This window comes from Austrofundulus limnaeus, unplaced genomic scaffold, assembly GCF_001266775.1.
Source record: "Austrofundulus limnaeus strain Quisiro unplaced genomic scaffold, Austrofundulus_limnaeus-1.0 Scaffold428, whole genome shotgun sequence".
In the NCBI taxonomy this organism is placed as follows: Eukaryota; Metazoa; Chordata; class Actinopteri; order Cyprinodontiformes; family Rivulidae; genus Austrofundulus; species Austrofundulus limnaeus.
The window spans coordinates 85,307-96,977 of NW_013952830.1; the positions used below are offsets into that span (position 1 = coordinate 85,307).

Genomic DNA, 11,671 nt, shown 5'->3' on the forward strand with positions numbered 1-11,671 from the left:
GCGCAGGGGGGTTTGGGCTGCAGCTGGCATAAAGAAGAGGGGGACTCTGCATATTATTTTAAAGACTATTTCATACATGTTAACTTGTACGGATTGTCCATAAGTTATAAGGATTTTACGTCATTTTGCAGCTATACGGACGTATAGAGCAATCTCACGATTTTTTTCGTTTTACAGATTTTTTCAAAACTCCAGTTTCAAATTTATCTAACATGTCAGAGCCTGTAGGACGATTTAAAAAACAATAAATAACATCAAACAGCCATCTTCCAACCTGTTCTGCCGCTAGACATAAGTTTTGAACTTTTTCCGCTCTCCTTTCCTCCTGCTTCGCAGCAGGCACTTTCTTGTCCGCAGCAGACAGAAAACTTTTCAGATTAACAAGATTAATAATCCAACATATTCTGATCTTGTTTAGTATATCAATCTTAAAACAAGATCAAAGAAAAAAAAACATTTTAGCTGATATAAGATTGTAAAACTTGGTTAGAGGAACATTTTTCTGCAGTAAAATGACTGTCTACTGACCAAAAACATTAACAGATTAAATAATCTCCACTTTAAACCTGGTCGGGACCAGTTTAGTTTCAGAGCACTTGTTACCATGGACACATAAGTGATTCCCCTCCCATGCAACCGATTCAAGTCTAAATTAATTCAGGTTTATACCAAAATCCCGGCTTAATCCCTTRTCCTAGATTCATGCAATAGGCCTCTGAGAGCGGTGAACATACAAAAGAGTACTGGAACTGTGTTTGTTTACATTCCCTGTGGTTCTATCTAGGCTGGACTGATTTGACGTCAGTTACTGTTCATTTGTTTTGTTCACTGACCGGGTTATGTCACACAGATGAGATTAACTTCATGTTAATTATTTGCAGTGACTGTAACTTTTTTGTTTTGTTTTGTTCCTTCACACAGACTTAAACTCTACAAGAAGCTAAAGTTAGCATACCGTTCTCTATTGTCCTGCTCTCCTGTTTTAAGTGTCAAACTGCTGGATAGTCCGGTACAGCCTTCGGTACTTTTCCTTCCAGTTTGGTGTGGTCCATTATTGTTGTCGTGTTGCAAATAAAACTAAACAAGATTTGCGCTTTTAATTAATGATGCCACCCACATGGGGGCGCCGGCTCTCTGCTCAGCTCAACGCAGGGGAGTAGAGTAAGGTCAGGCTGAGGGCGCAGCTGCGCCATCTACTGGATGAAGGCAAAACTACATTGACATTAGGCTTAAACGTATGTTTTCAATTAATCGAACGGAAGGAATTTTAATCGAATAAATCATTAATTGTTTGCATCCCCACTTTAGACTTCACTAAATAAAGACAAACTCCTGCTGCTGCATGTATCTGTTAGCAAAATATCTCATGAGCCGGTTTTGATGACTGGATGTAGTCTGATCCAATATGGCCACCACAGGCAGTTTCACTGATGTTAGGCTGAACTCTGGTAGTAGCTGAGAGTCATCCTCAGCACATCAGACCACAAGGGTCTAACTCGGCGAGCGAAAAGCATTCATTTAAGACCCCCAACTACTCTCAGCAAACAGAACTGTTGCAGAAGTAATAAAAACAGAGGGTGTGTTGATGTGGACCAGGGGTTCGGCTCAGGTTTGTGTTTTAAATGTCATTCTGGTGTTTCCTCAGTGTTTCCCCCAGGAAATTGGTCTCGGCTGGGTGGGGTGGGGTACTTGTTTTATCACCTTCTATTTTGTACTACAAAATAATTAACATGGTTRTCAGTCAATTCTATCATCAAAAACATCTTGAATAAACTTTTTTTAGACCTATCCTGAATTAAAGGGAGGACTTTAAAATGCCTGTGACATGCATATCCACGAAATACAAAAAGTCAATGAATATATATTTATRTTTAAGATCCTTGGCATAATACACATGATTTGACCTGTTATGTCACATAATTGGCAAATTATCTTTTAAATTTTGCTCAACTAAAGTGAAACAGGAAGTGACATCAAAGGGGAACTCTGAAAAAACAAACTCCCTGGTTTTTGTTTATTGAAACATTATTTGAACTATGGCTACGTTCACACTGCAGGCAAATGCGACCCATATCCATTTTTATGACAGTCTGAAGGCGACAAAATCAGATTTTTTCTAATCCGACTCAGGCCGTTTCAGTATGTGGTTTTAAATCGGATACATATCTGATGTTTTCAAAGCGACTGCAGTGTGAACGCTGACGTCACATTCCAACTGACTTTTCCATCAGTGAGGTGGGGGTGAAGGATCGATAAGACAATAAACTGAAGTCACGCTGTTTAAATTTGTAGCTCCATGTGTTTACAGCTCCAAAACACAAGTCCAGTTACTTTATCTTTTTACTTTTAATTTTCCACGTAGATAATAACGTCCAGCATCGGTCGGAGCGTATYGATCCTAAAGTTACTCAGTCGATACTTTATATGCAGCTCCTTGTTTCATTACAAAAATAAAATGCTTCTCTGAAGCATCCCAGTCAGAGGCAGGCACAGATATAAACACTGAACTAAACAAGCGTCAGATAATTATTTAATTGGCTCTGATTAAACAACCACTTCAGATTCAACGTGCAAAAAGTAGCATGGATGCTAGCTCTGTAAACAAACAAGCCGGCTGATGAGACGTCACGTCTTTTACTGAGCATGCGTGTCACATCAGCGCTGTGTTCACACTGGAGTCTGATGCAGGTTGCATCTACAATGTAATGTGAACGTTCACACCAAATGATTGGATTTAAAAAAATAAATCGGAATTGAGCAATAAGACCTGCAGTGTGAACGTAGCCTCTGACTCTCTCATCTCTCTATGATAGTGATTAAAATACTCTAAAGAAACATCAGATTCTTCTCTAGTCTGTGTTGTTAGCCATGTTAGCAACGCTATGTTCACATGCAGACATTCCCCTTTGACATCACTTCCTGTTGCTTCGCATGCAAATATCTCAACAACTGTTCATCTCAGCGGCATGAAACATTTTTATAATATATTATCAATGTTATCTTTGCAAAAATACATTTATATTTACTATTAAAAATATTGATGTCACGGGCACTTTAAAACCCCGGGCTTAGTAAGCAGGATTACAGCTGTTGTCAGAGTGGGCACATGTTGCAGCCATCCGGGCCTATCAGACCCTCCGCAGCTCTGCTCGGTGTAAACACGGCCCGCAAACACCATCATGGCGACAGAACCGAACCAACACACCGAGGGAAAACACAACAACAGCAGCAGCTGCGTGGACAGGAAGCAGCATCGTGGCAGCCTGCGGAGGAATCCACGAGTTCATGTTCGCCCGGGTCAAAAAAACAAAACTGAAAAGGGTCTATTTTTTACTCTGGGTCTATCGTGGAGCCGAGCGGAACCAGCCCGGACGGTTAGCTCGACCTACCGTGTGTTTCCAGGCGGGGGCTCGGCGGAGGGTCGCCGCGCCGTCGACGTTTGTCGGTGCTTCGTGTTTTCTCCTAGTCTCCGTCGTGTTATTGTCGCCGCGCGCTCACATCCCGTCCTCGCCACGGGTCCATGTTGGCATTCCTGTTCCCTGCGTCACGTGACCACGTCGCTGCACAACTTGGAGGCATGGGTCTCGATCCGCGTCCGTAATTGGTCGAGCGCTGCGGAGGCTCGCCCAGAGAAGAGGGCGCTGATTGGCTGGCGCTCAATAAATTCATACTGCCATGCTGATCAGAACCAGGCTGCATGGAATGGATCAGAACCGAGCTGACAGAACGAACAGAAGACCGGAAGGCGAGGTCTGCGGCTCATCAGAAAAACATCAAACCGAACCGGAAACGATCAATGTAACAGAAAGTCAGACACGGATCCAAGCAGACATTTTAGAATGAGACAAACTGAAGCGTGCAAACAGATTATTGTTTATTATGCTTTTGCACGTGTCTGTTTTCCTTTGCTAACAACAAGATGGCCGCCACAGCTGAGCAAACACAAAACATAAAAACATGTCTCTAAGGCCATCAGGTTTAGTAACTGAGACACCCCCAACACTGTGTCTTTCTGACACGTTCAACAAACAACAGAAACAAGTGATTCACTTGGAATCATGTTGAATTGTGGTTAGTAATGTTGCAAAAGTTTTTTGTTATTGTTGCAACACATATGTTGAAACAGTGGCTAACCCTCAGTGTTTATTCCTTTAGAATATTCCTATTCCAGGCACACAGCATATCTTTGTTTTTAAAAGAACACAATGATGTGTGTTGTTTTCAAGTTGTTTTAGTACATACAGGTTTTGGTCAAAATACACTACAATTTATATTGCAGATGTGCCAACCATTACAATCTCACCGTAATTACGGCATCGAGACCCGCTCTGAACCATTACAGCGTACTAGACATTTATTACAATCTGGCTCCTGAGACACCACGAGCCGAACTCCTGGCAAACCCCTCCCGCTGCAGCATACGTCACTGCATGGGATTTCATCCCACTGAAGTCCACAATGTGGGAAAAGAAGTCAGAGACTCGTTACTCGACGTTTATCCGCAAACTGGTCCTGGATTAAGCTCCAAAGTTTTTTATCAGTCGGATTCCAAAAAAGTCTGTTATCCTAGCCTGGTAAAAACCAGCCCCTTGTCCTTCACTTTGCTTTGTCCGAGGGTCTGGACTCGTAGCTATAGAGAAGGGATTCTTGCTGGAGGCGTGGCCTCTGCTGAAGTTTAAAGTGATTGGATCTGTTGGCCGCGACGTACGTCGCTGTGAAGGAGGCTAAGCTAAGACGCTAATCGGAAATCGAGTGCGCTGTAAACAACCCTACTGAGAGGAGAGAAGTACTGAGCCGAACRAGACGACTGTAAATGAGAGCYGCTGCTTTGTCAGACAAATTTAATTTAATTTGGAAGCCTTATGAACATGGACTGGCTTCATTCACTTCATCCACTGCCATAGCTAAAGACACTGCACAGAAAATTGGCATTCTGTTCTCTGATTGGCCCGAATGAAATGCTCCTGAATAAATCTTTGTCTATGGGAGAAATGAGAAATCCCAGACGGAGCAGTGAAGGGAAAATAGAATTGAGCGTAACTGTGTAGGAAGGCAAGGGCCAGGCTAGTTTTATCCTCTTTTCATGAGTTTTTGGCCATTTGACTCTCTTCACAAACTGCTGCTTCCTGGTACAGGAAGCGAGGAAGCGAGTCGCTGTTTTTTTTAAGCTAGTGGTTGAAGAAAAATGCAGCGTTTGAGCGCTTTCAGCACAAACAAACACTCCCACGAAGTTCTGACCAATCACACAATAAAGTTCTTGTCTTCTTCTGTGGAGGGTGGTGAAAAAGTTCGACCCACGGGTTGTGACAAGTGCCGAAAATGTCAACAATGCAAACAGAATGATGTTAATATAATGACAGAGCTCTCAAGTCTCATGCATTGACCGTGAGACATGCATTTTAGGATGTGCACATGCCACACTTTGCATTTCTCAAGATAAAACACACACAAATGCACACACACTTTTTGAAGAAGAATGAACGTTTTCCTCTCTGGCTGCACAGACCCCTTTAGATGAACCGCTCACTTGGCCTAAAAAGATCAATCTCCACCTTATTTTTTGTTTTTAGTCCTGCATTGGGAGTCCTGCACACATGCATGCTGCGTTCAGAGCCGATCGCTCCTGTCAATCACCCCTCTGCGCTGCGTGCTATTATAAAAAGCTGCAGCAGCGTGAGATGGGACAACCCCAGCTCAGACCAAACCTTTCCATCTGTTGCACGCAGGAACAATGTTTTTATCATAGCAAAAACTCGAGGACACGCTGCGTGTGCAGCACATCACCTGCAAACAGCTGGATCACTATCAGAGCCATGTTAAATAAAGCGATAACCCAGCTGTTTTTAAAGTGTATCTTATACCCCCCTGTGAAAAGATAACTCTGCCCCAACGTGAAATTTGAAAAATGCATCAAAGTGGGTAGGGTAGGGGGTGTGGGTAGGGAAGGGGGAGGGGTTAGAGAGCGGAGGTGTRGCCAGGATGAGAGAACGCGACAGCTAGCATTAGCATAATTGATGCTACATGGAGAGTGACCACAGCGACGCAGATAGTTACATCTCTAAACGGTCTGAGGTGCAGGATTTTTCACCCCCCATCCTCTTCAGAGGCAGAGAGAGGCACACAAGATCACTAGTTTAAATCAGGAATAAAAGTGTTTGGTCTTGTTTGACTGAAGTTCGGTCCGTTAGGGCTGCAGCTGCCCCCCTGTCTTTCTGCCTTTTTTTCCCTCCTCCCCTCCCGCTCTGCAGGACGTACTGCTGGTGTGTGTGTGTGTGTGGGGGGGGGGGGGGCAGAGAGAGAAAGAAGCGCAGCAGTCAGCTCTCCCCACCCGAGGCTAAAGGTCAACAGACGATCATGAACAGATGATCATCTTCTAAAGAAGAATCTTAAAGCATTCCTGACTTTAACCAGAGTCATGAAGAATTTTGCTTCTCAGTTACAGAAAGGCAAAAATAAAAATCAAACACTATATGACAATATGGTAATATATGTAATGCTGTTTTATTATTTTCATTTGTTTTATAAATACACTGGTGTGAAACAACTTAGTACAAGTTTGATTGCTTTTTGAGATATGTCTATTTTGGAGTTGAAGCCCCCCTGGAGAAAAATCCACCAGCCGCCACTGGTTCTTGGAGTTAGTTGTTTTTTTATTAGGGGCAGATATACAATTTTTTTCCTTTTTTTTGCCCCCTTTTCATTCAATAATTGATTTACTTTGATTTTTTTAATGGACTTTGTTGTTTTTATGAAATAAACAAATACTCTCAGCTACCACTACCTGTCTACTTCTGAAGCTTCACGGGACAACCCCAGCTGCAAACGACTCTTCTCCTGCACTGGTTTATAGAACAGGATGTAGTTTTTACTGGAATGTTTTTCCTCTCACAGACCAAAATCATATTTGTTAAAACTAACCAAGGTAAGTATATTACAAATTCATATAGCATGCTTATTGTACATTTATATTTCTAACATGATTAAAAATATATTCTCTTGCACTTTAACATACTTTTTAAAGTGATACTTAAAATATATTTGTAATGAATTCACGCTTAAATAAACTTTTAATAAGTATGCTCAAATAGTATATTTTTAACAACATATTGACTATTAATTTAAAATATATTTATTAAGCTTTTTATAAACACTATTTTATGTTAACTTTGTAGGAATACATTGTTAAACTATTACACTTTAAGTCAATTAAAAATAGATTTACCCCAAATATGCTGCATGATGTACTGCAGTATATTTTAAACATGTATTTAGTTGTTGCATGCTTCAAATTGCTAAGAGAAGTATGATTTTATTTTTGTTTTTCATTTAACCAGGTAAATACCACAAAATTAGACACCTCTACATAAGAATAGTAATGACAGAAAAATTATGTTTCCAAAAAAAGCCTTTATTAATTTTAATGCAGTATCATTTCACACACATTTCCCAGTAATTATTTACATTTAACCAATARTACTGCATCTATGACATGTACACTATAAACCCGAATGTTGAAAATAATTAAATATAACGAATAGTTAAAACTGTAAATTTTACGAAATTTCTACTAACTCAAATGTGTTGAGTTAGTGTAACATCATATCCATTTTGAGTAGGCCTATAATTAACTCAAATATTTGATTGATATAAACATAGGCGTAGGAAGCAGGGGGGGACGGGTGGGACGTRTCCCCCCAAATATTGGAGAAAGGCACATTTGTCTGGAGGAGAAAAATACTTGATTTTGTATTTTTTAATTTGTGTGCTTTTATTTTGAAGGTGCTACACAGCATCATTTCACTGTGCTCCCGCCCTCGTCTCCCTCTGAACGGCTCAGAGTNAGACTGACTGCTCGTAAAATATACGACAGGTCTGGATCATTCTGGAATTTTGTTCATATCTGAAAAAAAATCTTACAATACGAGAAAATTGGTGAATGCCACAAATTCTCCTAAATCACTCATATGCACAATTTAAGAACAAATCTGTTCGTATGAACGGTTCTTGCATAAGGCCCATTGATTCCTTTAAGAAAGATCTAAAAACACACTTTTTTACTCAAGCCTTCAGCTAAACACTTACTGCTACCCGCAGCCTGAGTCCATAGTAAATTAGTGAATCCATTTCTTTTGTAATTCTGAAGACCTGTAAAAGTCTCAACATTATTCATCCTGGAACAATCCTATCGCTTTGATTCACTGTTTGGTCTTAATATTCAGACCTATCTCAGTCCTGCCCTATTTATAACTACCGGTACCTGTTGTTGTGTCCTGTCTCCTACCTGCTCTGAGCTGGGATGTATCAATCTGATGTTTTATGTGTATGTTTGATGTTTTATTACTGTCTGTACACTGTTAATATATTTGATGACTATACAGCACCTTGTGTATCTATTTCTATGAAAGGCACTTTAAAAATAAAACTTTACTTGCTTACTTACTTACACTATCACCTGAATTTCCCTCAGTGGGACAAAAAGGCAATTTCTATTCTATTCTATTCTATTCTATTCTATTCTATTCTATTCTATTCTATTCTATTCTATTCACGTGTAGTATTACTGTTATGGGATAATGTTTACCACCATTATTTGTGTTTTTATCAGTGTTCCTCACACAAACAGAAGCCAGTGAATTTGACACAAATGTCAGATGTAGGCTGGAATATCCCTGTGTTACCTGTGGTGTCCCTCAAGGAGCAGTACTTGGGCCCCTGCTATTTTCCCTTTGGCCAAATCATTAATCGTACGGCATTTATTTTCATTGTTATGCCACAGATACACAGCTTCACATGAAGACTGTCTCAAATACTTCGACCAATCTGGCATCAACATCTACTTCTACACTGATAGCAGCAGGAGCACCAGCATCATCACCATCACCACTGTTATCATTGACTTCACTCACTGCCCTAACTACCTGAGGGCATGGATGAGTCAGAACTTACTTCAAATTAAATTGCTCTAAAACATTCTTTAATATCAAAGGCTAAAGTTGGTTTTAACCACATCTATGATAATATTGTGTCATTTTAAATCATCAGTACAACATTTAAACTTACAATAATCTTCCTCTATATTACCATTTATTTTTGAACAAATACACTTGACGTGCAAAACCATAATTTTTGTTTTACAGGTCTCCATTAAATTTCCATCTCTCAACACCTTCACCATTTCACCATGGAGCTTAGGAACCTCTGAAGCTCAGCCCCATTGTATCTCATTCAGAAATGGAGACTTTACTTCATGTTTTTGTTTTATCTTGTTTAGATTACTGTAATGCATTGTATACATGCCTAACTAAAACCTCTCTTGACCAGTTACAGTCTGTGCAGAATGCAGCTGCAAGGCTCCTGACTAGATCTTCCAAGTTTTGTCATGTGACTCCACTGTTAATGCAACTCCATTGGCTCCCAGTTCATTATCGAGTGAAATTCAAGATTTTGGTTTTGCAAGTTCTGCATGGTCAGACCACCACACTACATTTCTGAACTTTTACATTTTTACACTCCTGTCAGGGCTCTGAGGTTGTGTGATAAAGACATGCTGATTGTTCCTCGGACAAAATTAAAGACTAAAGGAGACAGAGCTTTTTCGTCTGTGGCTCCAAGGCTTTGGAACTCTCTTCCTCTGAATTTAAGATCAGCTGACTCTGTGGACTCTTTTAAAGCTCAGTTAAAATCTTACCTTTTTAAATCTGCATTTGTTTAAACTTGCTCTGTTTATTTTTACTTTATTTTATTTTTGTTTGTTTGTTGAAGCACTTTGTGATCTCTATCTTAAAATGTGCTATATAAATAAAGTTTTACTTACTTACTTACTGACTGACTGACTTACTTACTCACTTACTCACTTACTTACTTACTCTGTTCCTCCTCGTTCGTCACTTTTAATTGGACAAACTCCCGTCTGTGTGGAGAGACATGAGACAGACACTGTCCTCTCTCCACCTGAGTCAGACAGAGGTGGGAATAGAGGGACTCCATCTGATATAACGTGGGGATTCCTCCAGTGGTTGAGATTTGTTCACTAAAGGAGAGATGGAGATCACGCACGGCCTGTGGTGCAGAGAACGGTAGGATTATGTGCAGGTGGTTGAATCATCTCTGCAGACCCAGTGGGACCACCAGTTGCACAACTGACATCATGCCCAGTAAGCACAGAACTGACAGGACTGTCACCACACTGATACACCGTGTTGGAGCAGAGCTGTCAGAGCGTCTGCTCATGGTTACGAGCAGCACTCTCACTGCAGCTGAATTTAACTCCACCCTCAGATAAACAACATGTTTTAAAGCGCAAAAAAAAAAAATCATTTGACTGAAATACTTCCCTTACAGCCGCCACCCCCCACCCCNTAAGTACACAACAAACAAATGAATGAAGCATACAGAATACAAAACTTACATGAACAGAACAGCCAGTGGTGTTAATTAAACAAAGATATGCAAAGAATCACATAAAGAGATCGTCTTAACGGCCTTTTTATTGGAAGAGTCTGATATTGAATGTACATATATTTCCACATCCTTGACAAAATGAACAAAACAAGTTTTTTATTACTAAATTTACATTTATGAATGTAAAAATTAGCCAAAATAATTAAGAAGTTTATTACAAAAAAAGCATTTAGCGTCCTTTCTGGAGAACCTAGAAAAACAAATCAAAAGGTTTTCCCAATGTAAAGAAAATTCCTTCAAAATATGGTTAATAAATCTGCTAAACTCTTTCCAAAACCTAATTGTGAAAGGGCAGTGCCAAAAAAGATGTGTCACAGTTTCTAGTAGGTCATCACAAAAACTGCAATTAGTGTTTATGTTTCTTTTGAATTGTACCATGTAGTGTTTATATTTACTTCCATATTAGTTTCATAGTCAAAAAGAAAAAATAAGTAGGTTCTTCTTTAGTGAAAGGTTTCGTTTCTCGTCCAAGAGACTTCTTCAGTCAGATGAGTTTCAGGTGAACTCAGCCTTGTGAGCACTGCCTCCACATGGTGGACAAAGAGGTCAGTCACATGCAAATGAGGGTCATCGCTTAACAATAGGCTTGATTACTTATATTGTTCATAGAGGGTCATGTGCCTCATCATCTGACTTATTGGTTTGGATGCTGTGGTTCTTAGGTGTCGTGTCATGTGTATGTAGTGAATGCAGGCGGGGCTCAACGTCCCCATGTTTTTTTCCCTCTTTGTGTTGGTAATCGTTGGAGCCCTGATTCACATCTTTTTGCTCACAGGGGGCTGAGTCATACTTGCAATAACATCGTTGTAGGAGTAGGACAACTGGACACGAAGGCCTCCACCTCTGTTTAATGGTGGACATGTTTTTCTTCACAAAGATGGCTTCCTTTACTCTTCTCTGAAACCAGCGTTCCTCTCTATCAAGGATGAGAACATCCTCATCTCTGAAAGAGTGACCGCTGGCCTGTAGAAGAGTGTAAACTGCAGAGTCCTGACACGACGACGTAGCTCGTCTATGCTGGTTCATTCTGTTGAACAGTGGCTGTTTTGTTTCCCCAATGTACGACTGATCACAGTCCTCCTGACACTTAACAGCATATGCTATATTACTCTGTTTTTTCTGGGGAACTGCATCTTTGGGGTGAACTAATATTTGTCGCAACGTGTTTTGGGGTTTGAAAGCCACTGGGACGGCATGTTTAGAGAATAAA

At 40.3% G+C, this 11,671-nt stretch overlaps 1 protein-coding gene across 2 annotated transcripts in view; it reads right to left on the reverse strand.

Annotated features, from left to right (window-relative positions):
- Positions 1 to 3,553, reverse strand: part of si:ch211-117k10.3 (Krueppel-like factor 15) — an 18,720-nt gene extending 15,167 nt beyond the window's left edge. Inside the window, exon 1 of one of the 2 annotated variants that reach the window (XM_014024581.1) lies at positions 3,390 to 3,550. The gene's annotated coding sequence lies outside the window, so the exon portion shown is untranslated. Of the gene's footprint in view, positions 1 to 3,389 lie in introns of both variants that reach the window. The other variant, XM_014024582.1, reaches the window with a different exon arrangement.
- Positions 3,554 to 11,671: the final 8,118 nt, after the last annotated feature.